Source organism: Callospermophilus lateralis, chromosome 11, assembly GCF_048772815.1.
Source record: "Callospermophilus lateralis isolate mCalLat2 chromosome 11, mCalLat2.hap1, whole genome shotgun sequence".
Classification (NCBI taxonomy): Eukaryota; Metazoa; Chordata; class Mammalia; order Rodentia; family Sciuridae; genus Callospermophilus; species Callospermophilus lateralis.
This window is the reverse complement of record NC_135315.1, coordinates 29,244,265-29,268,069: the sequence shown is the minus strand read 5'-3', so window position 1 is coordinate 29,268,069 and position 23,805 is coordinate 29,244,265. Positions and strand designations below refer to the sequence as shown.

General features: G+C 38.1%; 1 pseudogene; it reads right to left on the bottom strand.

The window, feature by feature from the left end:
* The window catches only part of LOC143410488 (non-histone chromosomal protein HMG-14 pseudogene), a 179,166-nt pseudogene extending 155,643 nt beyond the window's left edge, over nucleotides 1-23,523 (bottom strand).
* Nucleotides 23,524-23,805: the final 282 nt, after the last annotated feature.

Below are 23,805 nucleotides of genomic sequence, written 5' to 3'. Positions count from 1 at the left end.
ATCAGGTCCAAATCAGAATTTTAGTTTTGAAATCATTTTATCCGGCTACTTTGTGGAGTATCAGATGAGGCAAGATAATGATTTCTTGAAAATATCTCACAGTCCAACAGAAGTGAAGCTTCACAACACGGACAGAGCTCCTCACAGATCTGGCACATACTTGTAAGCTTTATAGCCAGAGTTTATTTGTGGTGTCTTATAGCATGAATGGGCTTTGCTGCAGAGCTGCAACATACCATCTGCTACAATGTGTTCATCGGGTTTTTGTTTGTTGTTTTGAGCAAGAGAGTGAGGTCAGCTAGAAGCAAGCTAGAAGCTCAGAGAAAAGAGGGTCTGGTAGCTCCATGTGAAAAATATGTAATGCCGAAACAGCAATTAAGTAGTTTCCCATCTCTGAGATGATTGAAGTTCCTGCTCTCCTTGGACAGGGAGCAGAGAGCTAGGGGAATAGGAGTAAGTGACAGTAGCAACTACTTTCCTGTGCTGCTCAGAGTGGCCCCTGGGAGCTTCCGCAGAACTCTGATCAGCTACTGTGGGTTTCTGTCTACAGCAAAAGCATAATTGGATGATGCTTTTCCAGCACTAGTGTCACAAATATCAAGAACTCCTGGGTTAGAAAGGAGGCCTTTTTAAAGAATAGGCTTGATCTTCTGAACATAAAACAGATGTCATCTACTTGAGATTAGGTTTTAAAAACCTGGGCCAAAAGTCAAACTAAATACAAAGAACTAAACAAGATTTTCTATACAGAGATACTGTGGGGGGAAAAAAGGACCAAATATCTATTAAAGAAACAAATGACTTTGAATGCACCATAGTCTAGGCACATCTACCTTTATATGAGATGAAGGAGAAATGTTGATAGAAAAAAATTTTTTCCATTTATTTATTCATTCTTAATATTTATTTTTCCCCTACACTTTTTGTACATTACAGTTGTACCTAATGGTGGGATCTGTTTTTTCATATTCACACACACATACAATATGTCAATATAATTTGACCAACATCATTCCCCAGCATTTGCCCCCTCCCTCCCCACCTCTTACCCGTTGGTCCCTTTACTGGTCTACCTTTAATTTTCATGAGATCCACCCCCACCTTTCTTTTCCTTTTTCCTCTCTACCTTCCACATATGAAAGAAAACATACAACCCTTAACCTTCTGAGTTTGACTTATACCGCCTAACATCATGGTCTTAATTCCATCTATTTTCCTGGAAATGCCATAATTTCAGTTTTCTTCATGGCTGAATAAAACTCCATTGTGAATATATACCACATTTTATTTATCCATTCATCTGTTGATGAATGTTTAGGCTGGTTCCATCGTTTAGCTAGTGTGAATTGGGCTGCTATAAGCATAGGTATGTGTGTATCACTGTAGTAAAATAATTTTAACTCTTCAGGATATCTAAATTTATTTTCAGTTTAAAAAGATGCCTATATGTTAATAGTTGGCTGGCTCTTTTGGATCACATAAAAAAAAAAACCACAACAAAACAAAAATAAAAGATTGTATTAGGTGGAATCCACTAGAAACAGTGGCTGAGATACAATTCTCATTCAAGAGAATTCTGAGGGACTGCTCACAGAGGAGGAGTGAGGAAAGCAAGAAAGTCAGGTGCAAAAGGAGCTAAACAAGAATTTGGTATCTCCTGGAGACGAGTTTCATCTTTGCCTTTGGGAAAATCTGGGGCCCTGATCGAGCCCCGGGGACTGTGGTTCAAGACACAGGACCTAAAATATAGCTCTCTTGCATTTGAGAAAATAGCAGAAATGGGAAGGGGACTCTGACCTTCTCCTGCCCCTCTTCCTCTGAAATGCATTCTAAGACCCTCACTGAGGAGCTACCCTCCCTTTACCAGGAGGGAATGCATGTCTATTTCTCCAAAGATTCAAGAACATTGAGAAGAACCTGAACCAGTGTGTCTTGCTAAGTTCTCCTCCATCTCTCACTGTTAGGCCATGAGTCTTATCCAGTTCTGCTTCCCATAGCTACCTACTTCATCACACCTACCTGCAGGTTTTCTGTGACTTTGGTTCTTTGCTTCTGAAGGCTCCTATGTCCTGTAAAAGCTGTTAAATAAATCATTTTGCTTTTCTCTTATTCATCTCATTTGCATGGAGGCCTCAGAAGTAAGGAAAATACATCTTCTCTCCTTTACAAGGATCTGTAGAATGTGCCACAGAGGCTGCTCCCCTTTGGATAAAGGTGACTCTCCAGAGAAATGGGGAGTAATAAGTTATCATCCAGGCAACACTTAAGTCAGCCAGAGTGCGTGTGCCTAGCGGGGAAAGAGGATTTTGGTGGGACCCCCAAAACATTCACTTCTCTGACAGGTATTTCCCAGATACCTTTTGTACTTTGGACTTGTCCTATATATAATTTAGTAGTCTTCTTATCACAAAATTTTCTAACCATTTATTCTCATCCCCTGGGACAGATTTGCAAGGAGAAATTTGCTTTTACAATCTCATGTCCTAGAATTAAAAACCGTTATGATTTTTGGTGGGAGTTATAAAATTATTTTCTTTCTTATTTACTATCCTGGGAATTCCAAATTCCTAGAATTATGTATTTCCATATGATTTTCAGTCATTAAAAATGTTTGTCTTGTAAATTCTCTGAACTTGAGTAGATATTTATACTCATGTTTCACATTTGACATTTTCAACTCTTGGCTATAATCCATTGTGTTGAAACTACATTAATTGTATACAATGGCAATCATTAAGAAAAATACATGTGATTTTTTTTTCTTTTATGTTCCATCTGTTATTGAGCACTTGGTAAAGTGGGATTCCAGTAGAACTGTCACAGTCCTCTAGGTTTCCATGTGCTCTCATGTCACCCCAAACTCCTTGGCCTGCTCATTTACCATATGGAAGTCACGCCACATTCTTCTAATGTTACTGGAATGTGTAATTGAGATATCTGCCCTGCTGCCAATATTTTAACATGAACTCATTCTGAAGTCAGGCAGGAGCTGGTCTTTTTCCGTCTGGTGCCTCATAAACCACCCATATCAAAACTGAACCAACTAATTAGGATCATAATTTATGTATGGCCAACTAAAGAGCTTTTAATAGCTCATAACATATTTGTCAGTTCTAAGAACAATTCCATGAAAACCAGATGGCCCATAGTACTCCCCTTTTGTTGGCTCAACCTACTTGGTCTCTGTAGTTCATGTTCAAGGTTAGTACCTCTTGGTCCTGTAATTTTTTTTTTAAGAATTATAATTTTCTTGTCATTTTTTAACACGAACTCTAGAGTAGGTGCAAATAGATAATGCAATTCTTTTGTCACTACAAAGATTTTTTTTCTTTTTACAAAATGGAAAACTTTAATTGTTTAAAGCAAAGGCATAAGTAAACATTTCAGGTTATTATACAATATTACAATAAAAAATTCCAACAGTAAAATGAAAATACATTATAACTTTGCATCTCTTAAGTATACTGAATGTATTATTCTATCAACTCTTCTTTAGAGTGAAAAGAGGGGATAGGTAAATCAATGGATATGATATAAAAACTTGGATTACAAATAGTATCCACTCTACTTTCAATCAGAAATTTTAATTAATTCAGTACAATTAAATTTAAGTGGATTAATTTTAAAAACTTAAGTGTTTTGTTAATGTAGAGCAGCAATAACTTTCAAACTAAAACCCTTACTACAAAGAATTTTTATTGGAAGAAAATATTCAACAAATCCCCTTTGTAATTATTTCCTTTGGATTTGGTAATGTAGGGGGAAAGTCAGCAACCTAATAAAAATGGCCAGAATATGAATATCCATTCTATACAAGGGGAAATATAATTAACTGTTGAGTATATGAAAAAGAATTGAGTCAATCAATAGCCCAAAGAGTCCATAGTCAATTCAAAGATCTTGTATTCATGAAAATGGGAATGTGTTACATATATACTATTTTGCAATATTTCTTTGGGTTACAGAATATTACAGCACAGAAAAAGGTAAACTTCATCTCTGCCAATTAATTATACTTATTGACACTTTATTGTTCGTTTTTATAAAATGAACTCTTCAGTGCAGGAAATGTCAGTCATTATTGTCAATAATATCTATCATTTATTGAACAGTCCCTGTGTGACAGATAGTATACTTCATACTTACACAAACATCATGTTAGGGGAGTCTCATTCCAATTGTATTGTTTTACATATAAGCCTATAAGGCTCAGTGTTTCTGAGGTTTTTTTTTTTTTCTTTCAGAAATGACATAATTGAAAATGGGAGAGCTTATATTTAAACTCTGATCTGTCTTCCTCCAAAGTTTCTCCTCTTTCTAAGACATGAAGATTGATTTTATTGGATTCATTTTGTTGAGCCTTGGCTGTGGTATTTTACCGTAAGCCCATCTGGTATGCTGAATTAAATCACCCATTTTCCTGTGGAAAAATAAAGGGAGAGATTAAGAAAAGGGAGAGTAGGGGCCAAAGGCAGAGAGAGATAAAGTACTGAGATGGAAATAATCAGTCCTCCATGTCTGCCTGCTGGGCTGGCCTGACACTACTGCCTGGACCATGGTGCTTTCCTGGTGGACTTAAGTGACTTCACAGAACCCAGTATCAGACCAGGTCATCATCCTGTGACTATGATGAAGCAAGACAGAACAACACCACTCTGTAATTGTGTCTGAGGCATAGTGAAAACGAGTAACCTTTCCAGCCCACAGTAATGATCAGACACCTCCCTCTCTTAGCTAGAAAGAGTGGCTGTGGTTTCTTTACCCTGGTTAACCCCACTCTGGTCCTCTGCTTTTTAGATAAAAATCATTAAGATACCCCAGTATATAATTTTCCCCAATTTGGGGCAGCATTCAGTGCAGAGCAAAACTACTGTTTCAAACTCTTCCCTAAATCACCTAAAAGAAAGACTGAGACAAATCCCTTTAACCCTCAGCTTCTGAGGCACTGTATAGTTCCCCAGTGTGCAATCTCCTCTGTGGTGTTGAGCCAATATAAATCTGACTTTCTTTGACTATAGATGTGTTGTTTGTCCTTGGTGGGAGGGCATTGAAAAACTCTTTTCCTAATGAAGCTCTCAGAGTAGATTAAGTATTGCATCGGTATAACCGTTCTCCTTCGTTAGCTCTCAAGGAAAATCTTTTGGTTTGACCAGGAGTTGGCAACCTCTTTTTGTAAAAGGCCAGATTGTTATTATTTTCACCTTTGCAGTCCACAGCATCTTGGTTGCAGGAGTTCATCTCTGCCAGCATGGCACAGAAGCAGCATGGCAACATGTCCATAGATGAGCAAGGCTGGATTTGGGCTGTGAATAAGTGGTTGTTTTGGGATCCCTGAGTTTGGCTAGCTTGATGGGGCTAATGGATGGAATACACAGACTCATTTTTTCCTGAATAGCTTCTCCTTCAATTGCCTTTATTTCCTTAACTAGAGCATGATTACTCTGCAGAAATGTCTCCCCTTATGGTTGTCATATAAAAATGTCTTTTTATTCAGCTAGAACTCTATATTGAGTAAGGTCCACAGAATTACCTTTACACACTGGAATGGTTCTGTGGGTTTCCCTGGAAAATGGATCAGCGCATTTAAGTGAATACATTTTCTAAGCCTCAACTCTGCATTGTGTACTCTTATAGGCTCAGACAGTAGAAAGGTAGCCAGCTGCTTCTAGGAGCTCAGGATATAGCACAATTAATTATAAAGAATAAATCGTAAAAGCTTATATATTTGAACCAAGTGCTAAGAGAGGCCCAGGGATGAAATGAATGATTCTGCTAGACTATGAATGAAAGAGAAATTTAGGAATTTGCAAATTTTAAAACAAGAGAGATCTGGGTTCTTGTTAAATCTGTATTCAACTAACTGATTGACTATGAATTTGGGCAACCTGTTTAATCCTAGCTTTCTTTTTGTTTAATGGCATTAATACCCATTTTAGACAATTGTTATGAGAATTAGAAATATTTCACACAAGGCCATGTACCGCAGTAGTTAGCAAGATGTTATGGTAAGCATCACAACTTTTTACCAATATTTGGTTATTTTCCACTTTAGGTAATAGGACTGTTGTTCCCATTGCTTTAAAACTGAACTTAGCCATGGGGCTTTCTATATCCTGAGACAAATTGTGGGAGTAACACACATCACTTCTGATGGATACATTTAGTATTTTGTGCTCTTCCTTTTTAGTGGGATTATGAAAGTTGTGTTGATAGGAGGTACCATAAAAATCAAAGCTACCTGGAGTGCTAAGCCAATATCAAGGGAAAACCCTAGCTTCAGGGGATTTGATGTCTGCAAAACAATGAACTACTGTTAAGATTTCAAGTTCAAGCCCCAGTATCCAAAAAAAAAAAAAAAAAAGAGAGAGAGAGAGAAATTTTGGGATCCCTCTTTATACTATTAATTTCTAGTCCAAAAATGGTACTTATTGTTAGGCAAATATATAGAGAGGAAGAACTGGGAGGTGATTCCAAACAGAGGATGAATACTTGGATTCACACTAAAATCAAATTAAATAAAAAGAGGATAACAGAAATATTTTTGTTTCTTCAGTTCTTTCTTGAAGAATCAGAAAAGAATGTAAGGAAGTAATACAGTTCATATTATGTATTTTCAGTGATTTAGATACTAAAAGATGGTAGCTGGGTACAGTGGCACATACCCGTCATCCCATTGACTTAGGAAACTGAGGTAGGAGGATTGTAAATTCAAGGCCAGCTTCAGCAATTTTTCAAGAACCTGTCTCAAAAAATAAAAAGAACTGGGGATGTAGCGTGGAGGTACAGTGTCCCCTGTGTTCAATCCCCCATACCAAAAAACAAACAAACTAAACTAAAAGATGTCTCTATGCTTGATTATTTGAGAAGGTAAGACTTCAAGGTCATAGAAAATGTCTGGATCTGCACAACCTAACCTGAACTACATATGTAATTTTAAATTTTCTGTTAGCCACAAATTAAAAAGTAAGAAGAAATAGGTGAAACTAATTTTAATGATGTATTTTATTTAACTCAATATATCTAAAATATGATTTCAATGTGTGGTCAACATAAAATGTTTATAATGTATTCCACATTTCTATATTAAGTTTGATCTGGCACAGACTCTATCCCTAACACATGTGCACATATCAATTTGAACTATCACAATTCAAGTACTCAGTAGTCACATAAGGGTTAAAGTACTGGTTAATGCAGATTTAGAGGTGTAGAGAGAGCAGGAGAGATATACAAATAAGTTTAGAATGCAAATTTAGTTATGTCTTTTTTTGTGTAACTAGGGATTTAACCCAGGGGTGCTTCACCACTAAGTTATAACCCCAGCCTTTACTTTATTTTACTTTATTTTTGAGACAGGGTCTGGCTAAGTTGCTGAGGCTGGCCTCCAATTTTAATCCTCCTGCTTCAGCATCCAATGTGGCTGAAATTGTGAGCATGAGCCACTACACCTGGTTTATACATTATAATAGAATGATAGGGAAAGTAATCTTTTTCTGGAGATGTAGTTTCTTCAACTATAAAGTGGGGATGATATCTTATGTGGCTCTGTTTCAAGTATCACACAAAATGAATAGAAAATAACTAATAAGGCCCTTTTCCGTAAGTAGTATATACATTGATTCTTTTATTTAAAAAAATTATTTACTGTCTAATACTGTGTTGGCCACATATTGAGGGGATAGTAAAATGAGTGTCCTGACTTAAGTGGGCCTTCTGTATTCCAAAATAGAGTTGACTAGGTAAGAAGGATATTGGACAATTTAATGAGCTAATAAAGAGAAAAATGTGGTCTGGAGAGTGGATTAGTAACCCTTGTTTTCAATAATGAACTTTGCCCTTTACTAGCTAGAAAATTTCAGCAGGTCCCTTATATTTTATGAATTTGCATCCTGATCTGCAAATCTGGAGATAACGAAGAACTTAATTCTAAGGGCTATTTTGCAGACTAAAGGAGTTCACGTGAGAAAAAGCACTTTATAAGCTGTAAAGATTCACAGGGATTCTAAATATTATTAAGAGTTTTAATACAAGAAATTTCAGTTTTGTTGTTTTTGAATGCTTACCTATAGTCCAAGCCAACAGCAAGAATGTTAAGTTTCCTGAGGTTGGGGTCATCCTCTATCCTATAACTTGCCACTTTTTCTCTGAGGCCCATTTTCTCTGGGCCAATAAAAGTTGTTTGGGTCAAGAAATTAAAAAATCATAATAACCTTTGGATTCAGCTTATATATATTTTGTGCCTTGGGGAGGAAATTAATTATGTAAAAGCAGCATTGGAATCTCTCTTTTTAAGCCTGGTTTAATATCTTTTTATTCTTTCTAAGACAAGCAAACCATATGCTTGAAGACGTATTCCACAAGTGACATGAAGTTCACCAGGGCCCCTGTCCTTGCCTTCACTAGCCGGGCATCTGTTCTTCCTCTCAGAAGCAGTGCCTCACCAAAACTCCTCTCGAGAGATTTTGCTGATCAATTAAATTATACTCCAGTCTCAATTCTTGGCTTCTTTTTTATCCAAATCTTAAGAAGTAAGGTTGGTACCTGTGATGACCACACAATAGGTCTGGGAAGGGCGGGGGAAGCATATTTCTCATGCAAATCACTTTTCTTCATTGTTCATCAAGAAAGAAGCAAGCATTCCTCTTTCTTGTCTAATTAAACAGTTAGCACATCAGTAATTATTTAGCCAAAAGAAACACAGACCTGTCAAACACTCTCCCTCCCTGTCCTTCAACCTGGATTATTGGGATTTCTGAGAAATGGTGTCAGGAGCAGATGCTCACAGGGCTAGCGGGTGGCACTGGCTCTTCTGAAGGGTTCCTCAGGGAGTCCCCCATTGCCAGCAGCACCTGCACCCGTTCCTCAGCAGCTCTGTGGGGTCTAAATTTGAGCTGAGTTATTGCCAATTCAAAGGGAGAGTTTGTAATATTAAGTCTCTAAAAAGGAGGGCAGGACTGGGGCTTCTGTGCTATTAAGTTGGCTTAATGGGAGAAAGGTTAAGTGGGCTTTACCTCTTTTTGCTGAATGTAACAGGCAACTGAAGCTGAAGATTCATTAATAAATATCCAGATTCTAAAGACGGTTCAAAAGGAGCCAGACAGCTGTGGTCACACATTCCCTCAGACTTTATTAAAATCCAGTGGAACTCTTACCTTACAGGCCCTTGGTACCTAGAAAAGAGAGGGCAAGCCCAGGAGGTGGGCATGCATGAGTAAGGATCTCATGGGTGGTAACTTATGTCCTGTTCCCTTGGAATCAAGGGATGAGAGAAGCTTACAAGAGTCTTTTATAGAAATCAGAGAGCTCCTGTAAGAAAGGGAAAATTGGCAAAACATCTTTTGGAGATAAAATAACAGTATCTCACCTCTTTCTAGATGCCTGTTCTCGGAGAAGTTAATTAAATTATCTGAGACTCAGTTTCTCAGCTCTAAAATATTAATCAAAACACCTACCCAAGAATTGTTGTAAAGGCAAATGCAAGAAAAATGCAAGCAAGCATGGCTACGGGCACATGGATGAACTTAATAAGCATACAGCACTTGACCCTTTGCGAGGGCCCAGAAGACGTAGCTCAAGCTGTATTTCCACTAGGATAACTTCAGTTATTTCCCCTCCTATCGTTTTCCTTATATAGACTATTCCGGAATCCCAGTAATTCTCATGTTCTGATATTGTTCTTATTTAAATGAATCAGGAATCTACATATTCAATTCCAGGGCTGGTTCTGCCACTACCTACCCAGGGAGTTGGACTCGATGGACCTCTGTGATACCCAGTGTTGGATTAAACACTAATCAATGCCTAGAGAAGCTTGCAGTGATATATGGACTGTAGAGAATGTGACAACGAAGGAAATGAAGAGAGGAAGCCGGCCACTTTGTTTACCTCCAGTCTTTAAGTGAGAATCAAAGCAGTGTGACTGTGGTTAGAAAGTAAAAGAAAACGCTCATCAAACAACAGAAGAAACCCAACTGTGCCCTGGACAGGCAATCTTTCCTGTATATTTCCACTGTTTGTGGAAGCAGTGTGGTCCTCCATTGTATCCCCAGCCTGCTGCCTCAAAAGAGTGTATAAATAATAAAATGCCCAAGATCTATCCATAGTGTCCTCCAAGTTCTTTCTTTGGAATTGGTAAATGCTATGCTTGGGAAATTTGTACCCCTGGGGCTGAACACACCTGATCTATAATTTTGTATACTGTATTTTCTTTTGGCATTTCTTTTAATTGTGCATCTTTTAGTTCTATTAAAAACAAACAAAATGGGACCACATCATCTTCCAACTCCCTTCACACAAAAAGAGAAAGAGCGAAAAGGCAAAAAAAAAAAAAAAAAAAAAAAAAAATTAACCCACACCACTGAGGACACTTGAAGCCAAGCATGCCAGATGTAAGAAGGGGGTTGCTAATCACCATACTCTGGCATTTCCTAATCAGCAGTGTTCCTTGACCTTGCCCTGAAGTCATTCAGAGCTATTGCCTCACTCTTTGTCCCAGAACTCATTCTGATTCTGGGATCAGCATCCTTAAGTAACTCCACAGGTGGGCATTAAGGGGACTTGGAACTCTGGGATCCTGTTGTCCTTTCCAGTCCTGGACCTAAACTTCCACTCTTCATTCAGCTGGCTAATGATCCCTTTCCAGCAGGTGTAAATGAGTTTTCACACTCCAACCTGGCTTTTGTCTAGCCTTTAACTTTAGGAGCTAATGAGTGTCATTGCTCTGAGTTTTCTCCCCGCACAAGAAGGGTCTGTCTAACTAATGCTATAATGACAAGTGCATGCTAATGTTATTCTGTTCGGTGATGCTGAAGAGCACTGAGAATTTAAGAAAGATGAATCCCTCAAACAAAGACGGACTAAAAAACGTATTAAGCAGAGCTGTGCTGACAGCCTAATTCCATTACTTCTACACGATCCTGAATCCACTCAAGCATATCGAAGATACCTCAGAGGCAAGGGGGAAGGAGGCAATACCCTCATTAAAAATGCGAGCGGAGCCTGGAGGCTGGCCCAGCATGGTAAATTGGCCCTGCTGGTGAGGAGAAGCCAAGAAGGCGAAAATTGATCGGACCAAACATTGAGACTTCAGCATTTCAGGGCACGGAATAGCTCACAGGTTTGACACCCTGCCAAATAGGACTGCAAATGAATAATCTTCTCTGGGACTCTTGATGTTCTTGCTGTTCACCTCTCCCTGAACAATGGGTTTTTATTCTGATGATAAACTCCCAGAGTTTTGGAAACTGCTAAGCCCCAACAAAACAGTTTTATTCTCTTTGCAGTTGGCGTGTGAGAGCCGTGTTTCAAATGGGATGCCATGTATTTTAAACAATACAGGTAATAATTCTGGAAAGTAGCATTAAAAAAAAAGCAGCTCTGTTACAATTTTCTGTGATTGTTATAAATACCTCACAACAGAAATCGTCCCCATGATGCACCCCATGGGTGGCAGGGATTGGATGCCATAGCATTTCTTTTTTCTTGTTAGGAAGTGAAGTTTCCCATCTGACTTACAGTTTACCCTGTGGTTTTTTGTTTTTAAACATCTCAAGTGTTAGTTTTCTGTGTTCTTGTGTCCTCTGTACAAGGAATATGCTTTGTTCATCTGTGTAGATACCATACTGCCTGGGACAGCATAGTAACTCACTGTTGAATAAGAATAAATAATGGATGAATTAAATGATTATTTAATCCCAAAGTGAGCTAAAGCAGAAAATCTTACACACTGAGACCTAAACTTATTGCTTCATTTGAATCAAAAGGATAGAAGTTTTCATTCATTTGCAAGTTCTTGGACATGGGGTCAAGGGCTTTTTTGAGTAAATTACACGCAACAGACTTCCTCTTTTTTTTTTTCTTGCATAAAGCACACCAATAACACATCTTTCATAATAATGTACAGTTTTGGTATATTTGAAGGGAATGAGGACTTAAAAACACATGCAAAGCAACTGGAGTGTAGAATACTTTTAGATTTTCACCCCAAATGTTTTACAACTTCTTTCTTCTTATGCTAATTCAACAACAGTTTGTAAGCTGTTTTTATGGTTTTTTTTTTTTTTGTTGTTGTTGTTGTTTGTTTCTTATTGTTGCTGTTAAATTACCACTAACTTAGTGACTTAAAGCAACACAAATCTGTGTTACAGTTTTGGAGGCTAGAAGTCTGAAAGGGGTCTCACGTGACTAAAATTAAACTGTTGGCTGGATATTGTATGCCCTTCTGGAGGGGGGGGGGGAATGCACATGTCTTGGTTTTACCAGCTTCTAGAGGCTGCCTGTGACCTTCCGCCTATCAATGTTGATTCTTCTCGCATTACATCAGGATGGCTGACTCTAAGGCCACCCCCTTTCATTCTAAGGAATCCAATTATTATATTGTGATTAACCTAACTCTGACCTCTGTGAAATGAGAAAAATAATTCCCTAGGATTCTTTGTTTCTTGCAGGCAAACATATTACCAATTGCTCTAACAGATGCAGAAGTGCATGGACACACCATAGAACTGCTTAGGAGCTAGGAGTATTCAGTGTGTCATGAGATGGGTTGGTAGGCCTGACAGAGAGAATGGAAGGCAGGAGTTAAGCAAGTGAGGTGGTTAGGTGAAGGGCACATAAGGACACAGGACTATATGTTTGCAAACTGAGGCATAAGCACAGTTGCCTTTCATGTCAAGATGATGTGTATGTGGCTGGAAAATGTCATTGAATTTAGTTAATGTTCAAAAGAGAACAGAGTGTTTGGGTTAAATATACCCTTAATGAGACTTTTAGACATTCTGCACACTGCTACAGGCCTGCCTCTGTCATCTTTCCTCCACACCATTGTTTTACCTCTTTGTTCAATGGCCTAGTGATACTGTACTGTATTATCTACAAAATACCCTGTGGAAGCTCATAGCTTTATTTCTTTGGATGCATTGTTTCCTCTGTCTAAATTTCCCCTTCTTCCTTGACTGGATGGAAAATGCCTATTTATCTTTTCAAGTGATACCTTTCTGCAAAGTACTTCTTCATTTCAAGATCCAGCACTCTCAGCTCTCCTCCTGAAAAAGCGAATCGATGAATCACTGCTAAACTAACTTCAAATCTGGCCCATGCTTTTACTATGACCTTTGGACAAACCTCTTTCCCTGCTCATCTCCTCTACTTCCCAAACTTTGAGATCCTATCTGTTCCTTCACATCTGCAACCTGGAGTTTAAAATAAATCTGCATATGTAATATCTCCCTGATAAAGTTTTAACCATATTAAATTATGATTCAAACATTATTTGAAAAAAAATAGATTTTCAAATAAGGTAAATTAAGTAGTAATTGATAATTAGTCACATATATTTCCCACTTTATAGTAAACATTCTTTCTCTCTCTCCTTCCCTCCTTTCCTCCCTTCTTTAATAGCAATTAAGTACTTTATATCAGAACTTGCTCCGAAGACCACCTTCTTGATATGAGCCCTTCCTGAACTATTTGCACATTTAGACCATGGGAAAATTATTTAACCTTAGGTTTCACACCTGCATAATGGAGATTAAAACGATCTACTCCTTAGAGATCCTCAGAGGTTATAAAAGATGGCCCATTTATAGGTGTACATACATATGTAGCACAATGACTGTTAAGCAGAGTCAGTATCCTGAGACAGCTAATGTTAAATTCCCCTAATCCCATCCCAAAGAATTTCTTGTTTATTTGGAAGTCTCCCATACCCAGAAATCATCTGCTCTTATCTCAAGCCCAGTGATTTATCTATATCCTGACAGTTATATTGTCTTAGCAAGTGTATTTATCTGTGCATATGTGTTATTTCCCCTAGCAATATAAAGTAGTTGGTAAGGGCAGGGACTTTGGATGCATCCTATCTTCTTGTGCCACTTAAAAGATATGTGATGGGCTGGGGATGTAACTCAGTGGTAAAGCATTTGCTTAGTTTGTGTGAGGCCCTGGGTTTATTCCCTAGCACCAAAAAACACAAAACTACATGATGTTGGGAAAGTTAATTAATCTCTTTGTAGCTCAGGTTTTTTTTTTTTTTTAATAATAAAACAAAGATAAAAATAGTATCTCTTCATAAGTTTGTTGAAGTGAAAAACCAGCCTCTATCTCAGAACAAAGCCTGTCCAAGGAAGGAACATGGCCTTTGTCCTTGGAAAAACCCACAGAGCACTCCTAAGCACATTCCCACCCTGCTAAGTTGTTTATCTACAAATAACTGGAGAGATCTGCTGCGCCAGGTGTCCCTGACTCAGTCAGGCTAGGTGAGGACCCATAGCAGCCCCTTAGCAACCACCAATCAGCATGAGACAGGGAAATACCTGGGATGCCAGATAACCCTCCCAGTAGTTTATGGTGCTTGATAACAAGTTGGGAAACCATGTAGTTCAGCAGTACACCCCTTTTGGCTTAAACCAATCAGTTCAAATGAATACCCCTTTTGTACTGACCAATCACCCCTACCCAACTTGTTCCCGCCAGTGAATGTGCTAATCATGTTTTAGAGTTGATATTTGATTTTCCCGCGGTGTGTGATGATTTGCTAAAAGAGGCTATGATGTATGTGAAGTCCCTGCCCTCTCCAAAGAATGTATAAAAATGCTGCAAACCCTGGGCTCGAGGCCTCTCAGCGTCACCAGTTGCTGTGTGTGTGCTCGGAGGATGGAGCTAGCTCGCAATAAACATCTCTTGCTGCTTACATCGATCTTGGGTCTCTGGTGGTCTTTGGGGGTCCCGAATTCGAGCATAACATTATCATATGTATCCTGTCTGGCATGATACCTGCATTCATTAAATGTTAGCATTGTTGTTATTACTAATAATGTAAATCCTAACATTGTGGATGGCATAGCCTCTATCTGGCATGTGCTTGGGTCTCCCACCATTCCTAGTGCTTGCTCAGTACATATTTGAATGTGAACACATGGATGAATGAATGAATATCCTGGCTGTGTCAGTTAAAGGCCTACCTGCCTCCACATCTGGGGAATAGCTCTGAACTCAGGTGTTTGTACCAAAACAGTTTTCCTTGCATCATATGATACTGAAGATACAGAACTGTAAGATAGTGTGAAATCATCATGTAATTAAGGAGGAGGTATGTTTTCAGGATTAGTCTTAATGCTAATAAAATCTCACTTAACTTGAATTCATAGGCCTTAGAGAAGAATAATGACGTGTGGTGTCTCCTGAGGCCTTGTGAGAAGTCTTTAGCAGGTACTGTGTCTTTACTAACTAAAAAGACAAGTAGGAAAGCTAAAGAAGTTGACTCTTGGTTTTTGAAACTGGGGGTCAAGGTGCTTTGTAGCTGCATAATATTTTTTTCTGGGGATTATTCTTCACTTGCATAAATCTGAAGTAAGCCTTTTGGTTGGCTAATTTAAGGACTCCCTCAGCATGACAAAGAGAGTCTTCCATACCCAAGAGAACTTTGCAGTTACTGATTATCTGTTGCCTGGGCTCTGATCATATTGATCCCTGAAAATGTTATGTTCTTTTTTTTTTTTTTTGGTGTGTGTGTGTTGCTGGAGATTGAACCCAGGGCCTTATGCCTGCAAGGCAAGCACCCTACCAATTGAGCTATATTTCTCAGCTCAACAATATCATGTTCTGTCAATCATTTTATCTCTCCTAATGACCTTCTACTTGTCTTTCAAAACTCTACTCAGTGTACTCTTCTGTCACTCTCCATTTCTCCCTACCTCTGCAATTCAGGGTCTCTCTCTCTCTCTCTCTCCCTCCCCCCTCCCCCTCCCCCCCTCACTCTACCCCCTCACTCTACCCCCTCTCCCCCTCTGCTCTCTCCCCCTCTCCCCCTCTCCCCCTCTTCTGGGAGCATGACATTAATGATTTATTCATGTGTTGTCTCCTGGTAAGGCTTGAGGCTCACTTCCCTCCCTTCCCCAGTACCTCTCCCACATTCTCTGGTGGTCCCTAAGGGAACATTAAGGACACTTACACTCTGTGGATATTGGTGTTTGCCTAGATTCACAGAACAAGTGAACAGAGTAGCAGTTCTGGCAAATAGCATTTTCTTTGAGTCAGGGACCTTGGTAGAAGGTTTATGGTGGCACTTATTTCAGCAATGGGCCTGAGTGCAGTTGGGTAGCTGGCCCAGGGCTAGGGAGTGTGTGCCGAGTGCAGTGACCGGGATAAGAATCTGGACTCAGAGCTCCTTCATGTTCCTCTTGATGCCACAGGGCTGTCCTCTCCTTCTCACATTCCATTATCTTCTGTGTCCTCCTTTACAGCCCCTGATTCATTGTGAAACATTTTGAAGGTCCTAAATATGTTGATCAATTGAATAGCTAATGCCTGCACATCCCCAATAAGCTTTTATCAATACCTCATTTAATACTATATTTCTCATAGGAGATATGAGATTTGTGGTCCATTTGTAAACAATATAAATATCTGTAAGTGAAAATTAGATGAAATTAAATATTGCCTTTACAATGATATTAACATAAGCCCTAATGTAACATGGGGAAAATATTATGCTATCATTTCCAGGGAAAGGAGGAGGATAAACACACACACACACACACACACACACACACACACACACACAGAGGATTTAAAACAGTGTGTAAATTTGACCTGCATTTATTTAAATTATACTGCTATATTAAAAGTTATTAATTCTGGGTGAAGGGATTATAATAATTAATTATTCTTTCTATAGATGTGCACACACACATATGTGTTTATATACTTTTCTAAGCAGCTGTAAAACTTGATTTTAATGAGGTATGCATGAAGGAAATAGTCTCTGTGAAATTCTAATGATGTCTTTAAAAATGTAATGGATAACAGTCTCTTATCAATGCCTAATTGCAGAGGAAAAGACTGATTAATTTTATTGATCTCTAGCTAAGTCAGAAAGTTTAAAAATCCTTTAAGGATTTTATAACAGAATAACAACCACAGCTTTTTGGGACACTGAAAATTAGGTCACATGGAGATGCATGATTCTCAGATATGGTTTCTGACTATGCATGATTAAAGTCTTTATTTATACTCTTAACAACTGATTTTTCCAACCAGTATTTCAGCCTTGCTTACCCTTTTGCAGAAGAAAGATTACAGTTTTTGCTGACAGAGAAATAAACAAATCTGGCGACTTTTTCTGGAATTTACTTGTATTTATGTCATTTTTAAGCCTCTGGTTGGAATATTTACATAAAAGTGTTATGCCCATTTAGCAGATAGGGGCTCTACTTATCTCTTTGGGGGTAATTTAAATAACTTATGTCAAAACAGTGTTTTTATCTCTTGAATTTTTTTATACATGTTTGTAAGAACTGCTACAGCATACCATAAAGAGCTTCGGTTTCAGAGTTAGAATTCAGCTGTCATACTATTCTCTTCATGAAGCCCAGGGGTTAAATGTGCCTATGGGTCAGAAACAGACATACTGATACACAGTGTTTGTATTGTTAGCAAGATGTGGACATCTTGGTTTCTAAATATAATTATCAACTTTATGTAAGACTCCAGAGGATGGAAGGAATTTTAACTCTTCATGTACTAGAATTTAATTTTTAATGTAAAAAAATGATTTCAATTAGTATGAACCTCCTTGCTGAATAAAGAATATTAAATATAATTTGTCCTTTCTGGGTGATGCACAGTCAATGCTGCAGTCTTCAGAAACTGTGTGGTATATGAATAGACTCAGTTCCTCAGGGACTTCTGAATACCTACCACCCTTTGGTGCAAAGGGTCCCAACTACTGCAGTTTTCTTGTTATCTGTGTCTGAGTTTTGAGCATTCTTTTGCCTCATCACATATCTGTGCATGAACTGTTGATATCACTTTCTGCTGACAATTTATCTCATGCTAGCCACCTCTACCCCTGTTAATCTGTTGTTGACTAGGGAACCCAAGGGGATAATAATTGAGATCTGAATGAAGAATGGCATTTACCATAGTAAGCTGCATAGAGTTAAATATATAGACCCTAGGACATTTATTACTCTGTGTGTGGATGTGTATTTATATGTGCCTAATACTTGGTTCTTAGATTTGTTGCAATTAGATAAAGTTGTTCATTAATGTGATTATCTGATGCATGATACTTTATTACATATATTTTCATGAGAATAATTCCTTGAAGTCATTTTTAAATGATTTCAAAGGGTTTTGAAAGTAGTAAAATGTATTTGCAATATAGTATTCAATATTTTGACTCCAATGGAACCAGTCTCGCATATATATGTGAGGACACACACACATATATAAATGCACAAACATGCATATATATGATTGTTCTACATAATTTCTTACTTTAAGGAACAGAAAAAAGTAAAAATCTACTTAGTTATTTGCTTATATATAAACACACACACACACACACACACACACATATATATATATAAAACAAAGGATACTGGTGACTTCATGGTGTAAAACAGTGTTTCTTAGAATGGCTACAGATGACACTCATAACTCAATAAACTGCCACTGGCACTCTGAGATTCTGCTTACCAGTGATTCATGCCCCCCCCCCATATTTCTATATTAGCAGATAGGATATATATAGTACTAGGAATTGAACTCAGGGGCACTTGGCCACTAAGCCACATCCCCAGCCCTATTTTGTATTTTATTTAGAGACAGGGTCTCACTGAGTTGCTTAGCACCTTGATTTTGCTGAGGCTGGCTTTGAAATCACAATCCTTCTGCCTCAGTCTCCCGAGCTGCTGGGATTAAAGGCATGCAGCATTGTTCCCAGCAGTTATTCACTTATTCAGAGCTAGGTGTTATGGTTTAGATATGAGGCATATCCAAAAAGCTATATGAGACACAATGCAAGAAGACAATGTCAGACAATGTTAGAGGTGAAATGATTGAACTATGAGAGCCTCAACTTAACCAGCTGATCAATCCATTGATATGGATTTTTAGGGTGGTAACTGTAGGCAGGAAGGGTGAGGCTGGAGGAAGTAGGTCACTGGAAGCGTGCCTTTGGGGTATGTATTTTGTCTTTGGTGAGCAGAACTCTCTCTGCTTCATGGCTGCCACATCCTGAGCTGCTTTCCTCCTATGTGCTCTTCCCCCATAATGTTGTGCCTTACCTCTGGATCATTGCTATGGAGTCTGCTGACCATGGACTGAACCTCTGAAGTCGTGAGCCCCTAAATAAACTTTTCCTCCTCTAGGTTGTTCTTGTCAGGTCCTTTGGTCATAGCAATGAAAACCTAACTTAAACACTGAGGTAGAAATGTAATGAAGGACATGAGGACATTCAGGTACTTTCCAAGACTAAGCAATCAAGAAAATCAAAGGGGCAAACACGAGTATTACATTAACATTTTTTTAATAGGAAAACTTATAATTTGAGAAGATTTGGGTTCAAAGACTTTTCTTGCTGATAGATGTCACCTTTGTGTTTAACTCAGTGTGGTTTTGAAGTGGGCAGTTTCAATTAAATTTTCCAAATTAAACTTCCCCAAACTATTTTTTTGAAACATTGTTTTCTTTTGATAACTAAAAATTTAGGCGACAGCCACTCTGGACGTGCCTCCTGTTTCTCAGGTTCTTTAACATACAATATTTAATTCTCTAGAACTAGATACCATTATGTGTAGTTTAATATGGAGGAAAAAGGAGCTCTCAAGGTCAGCTGACCTGTTCAAAGTCTCACTTCAAGGAAGGAGGCCCATGTGATTTTGACTTGTGTTTTTGGTTTATATCTCAGTTCTCTTTCTGTTGCATAACAACCTTAGGCCAAAAGTCTGATAACAGAAAACCAAAGGTGTACTGAGTACCATCTGGACAACCAGTCTCATAGGATGAGGCAGTGTCTGACAGCCGTGATTACAGACCTTCTGGGGAAGATTGATGTTGGCCTGAAGGAAGGGATTATGAGATGGGAGAGATGGGCAACGTATTGAATAGCAGGTATAGAATGGTTTTGGAATGGCTGCCTTTGAGATGATACAGTCATTGTAGAAAAGTCTGGCTGTGTTGGCTAGGATGTGGGGCTAATGGGGGTTTGGATCTTTGAAAGTCACTAAGGACTGCAGAATTACACTTCCAATAACAGTTTCTCAAACTTCAGGATGCAAAGAAGTCATCTGGGCAGTTATTGATGAAAGGTAGATTCCTGGGCTCCATCCTGGTCACTGAGATTTAGTACTCAGGCAGTTGAGAACTTAAACCAGGTCATAAGAAATAAAGGATACTGGTGACTTCGTGGTGTAAAACAGTGCTTTTTAGAATGGCCACGGATGACACTCATAACTCAATAAACTGCCATTGGCACTCTGAGATTCTGCTTACCAGTGATTCATGCCACACAGATAGAAGAGAGCTTGACACATAAGAATTATGCATTTTAGATTTAAATTTCAAAGATGCAGAAACTAAACTTCAAATATGTGAGATTGGACAAGGTGACGCTCCAAGTTCAAATAACCAGTATTAATTTATGTTTTACTCCTATTTCTTACAGTTTTATGCTCCTAAAGTTTACTCTCTATTTAGCAGAGAATAAATGAGAAGTGTATAATTGGGAATAATAATGGAATGAGCCCTTTTCCCAATTTGCACATATTGTATTTTTTCTCTTAGATTTAGTCATTTCATTTTTGGGGTAGGTACCACAAGAAATACTACCGTAAAAGGTAATGATTTAAATTAAGCTCTTTGGCACACAGTCAGGCACTGAAATCATGGTGAACCATATGCAGACAGTGACTGGGGCATCAAACACTCTAAATTCCTTGCAGAAGAGACTGGAAACCTGGAAAGATGACTTTGAATATACTCTCTGACAAGTCGTCTTTGAGCTGCAACAGGACAATTTACTGCTTTTACCTGTAAATCATCATAGAAGGAAAGAAAACAGGGGCATAATCTTCCATAAAGAAGAAGACAATTTATTTCTTGTAGAACAGGAAGAGGGCCAGACGACCAGGCTACTGCCAAGAGTTGTTTTTTTTTTTTTTTTCCCCCCAATTCAGAGGATGGCTGTATCTAGGTTTATAATGAATTTTTCAGGGAAGCAGCATAGAGCTACTCTCTGGAACTTTGCAATATTAGTCTAGCCCTCAACCAGCTTTAAAAATGATAAATCTTTGTCCCTGAAATAGCATCTTTTATGTTTAATTTATTTTCTTTAGCTTGAACAAAGCCTCCCTATTTATTTTCTGTGGCCCCCAGGGTTAATAATTTATTTTCTTCAGCCTCAAGAAGGTCATCTTCATTTATTTTGCACAGATCAAGAGAGAAACTTTGTAAATGCGGATCAAATGGTAGCCCTGATTATATGAGCTGGGGGACAGAGCAAGTAGGGAAGTTTTTCCTCATCCCATGAATTTTTCTACCTCTGGCAGGTGCATATTAGGGTTAATGTGTAGTGATAGAGACAGGTGAAGTTACAGACACCTGTGACAAATTGTCACTTGTTTTGAAGATGCCATGATGGTTTGCTAGAGCTGGTTTGCATGGGCCTGTGAAGGCAGATTGTGTACAACCAAATCTAACTCTGCATGCAGTGACAACATGCTGATAGGGTGAAATTGGCCATCATGGGAGAATTTATACCTTAGGAATTGGCAAATGTCACGAATCAGACCTTTTTCTCATTGAAAGAGATGATTGGGTTTTTGTTTAATTGATTATTTTTAGTTATACATGACAATAGAATCCGTTTTGATATAATTATATAAGCATGGAATATACCTTATTCTAATTAGGACCCCATTCTTTTGAACGTACACCATGGTGAGATATGACGTGGTGGTGGTTAAACAAGTTCTAACCTGCTACTATCTCTACACATGTGCATGTGTTGTGTGTATGTCTAATGTAATTGAACACACATATTGTTTCCTTATGCAGCAGACATTAAAATCATAGCTGTCTTCACAGTGATTTTGTTTTTTAATTTAGTCAGTTACCAAGAACTATTAATTTGGGAACTGATAACTCAGTTATAAAGTTTCTAGACTGTATTCCTCCCACAGGCTTTTAACTATTCAAATTTACCATTGCTTTTAGTTGCTAAGACTTAAGAAATTTCTGAATGGTAGGCATAAAGAATTATCATTTTATCTTAACGTCCTAATTTTCTAGCACAAAAGTCTTCAAATATGCATTCAGTAGAGAATCTCCAAATCAGATTTTCCTATTCTTCAATCTCTGTACCTTCTCTCCCTCCTGACCACCACCACAGCTTCCACCACAACTTCAGGCAGAAAGATCAAGTCTTTGGGGGCCAATAAACAATATTTGTAGTTATGGTTAAGACAGAATAGTTTAATGTGATTTCATTAGGAAAAAACAACAACAACAACAACAACAAAAAACTAAGGCATCCAAACAATAGTATTTGCCTTGAAGATATATCTAGAATAACATCTTAAATTTAATTTCCAATTGACATATTCAGAGGAGAGGGACCAAGTTTAATAAGTGACTGATAATCATGTCATATGAGGGAAATTTGAATCAATGGAAATGAGAACCCACATGATCGGCAGTAGAGGCCAGCAATAGGTTGGATACAAGAAACATCCAAACATGGTGTAGATCATTCTGGGAAACAGAGACAACAGTTATGAATGTTTATCTACCTTTTCTAAATGAAGAGAAAGTTGATATTATTCAGTTCTTGCTAATTATGAGCAATGACAGAAATAAAAATTAATAGTAAATAGGGAACAGTAATAGTAAAAAGAGAAAAATATCCTCTTAACAAATGTAATGTTAAAATTGAACATTTGTATTCTGTTTTTTTAAAAAATAATTTTCCATGGCAATATATTTTTTAAAATATTTCTTTTAGTTGTACACAATGCCTTTATTTTTATTTATTTATTTTTATGTGGTGCTGAGAATTGAACCCAGGGCCTTGCACACACCAGGCAAGCACTCTACCACTGAGCCACAACCCCAGCCCCTGGATTCTGGTTTTAAAGAAGGAATGCTACCCAATGTTGATAATTTTAGTGAGGGATAGGGATGTGCTTCAGAGATAGAACACTTGTCTTGTATGCATGAGGCCCTGGGTTTGATCCCCAGCATTGGGGGGCGGGGGGCAGTTCACATGAATGGATATCTTCATGTATTGCTGGTGAAGGAAACTGAGAAATATTTTGGCAATACACACCAAAATCTTAAAGATTGGCATGCTTTTAGATTTCATTCTATGGCTTTCGTCCTGTATGTGAGCAAGTAGGGTTGGTATATACAAAGATTTAGATGCAGAGGTATTGATTAAAGCATTTCATGACATCAGAGGTTAGAATAACAAAGGTGTCCAAAAACTGATCACCATTCAAATAAAGATACAACTATTAATTGGTACGATGCTACTTAACTAGCTTTTGAACTTGTACAACTCAAGTCCTCTGATTCTGTCTCTACTTAGTAAATATTAGTAGCTAATATCCATATAGGGTTGTGTGAGGCCACTGTTCTAATATTTTACATATTTTAACTCATACAGCAGCATTATGGAAGGGTGCTAATGATCTGAAGCCCCTAGAGATCTAGCGACTGAGTGACTTACCTAGGTGACATCGCTGACTAGTGTCATAGACAGGCTTCTCTCCAAGATCACTTGCCTCTACCTCCTCCTTATGCTGCCTATCTTTCCCATTTATCTCACAGAACTGGAAGGAGTATGTGAGATGTGAATTCAGCATTTGCAGGGACTCAACAATATTTTCAATTAAAAAATAAAGGTAGTTTGAACTAATTAAGAACTTGGTCAAGTCTAAACAGAGAGATCAGAAGCAACACAATTTTTTTTTTTTTTTTTTTTTTGCAAAGGGGACTTGAACCAATTGGAAAGTTTCTCTA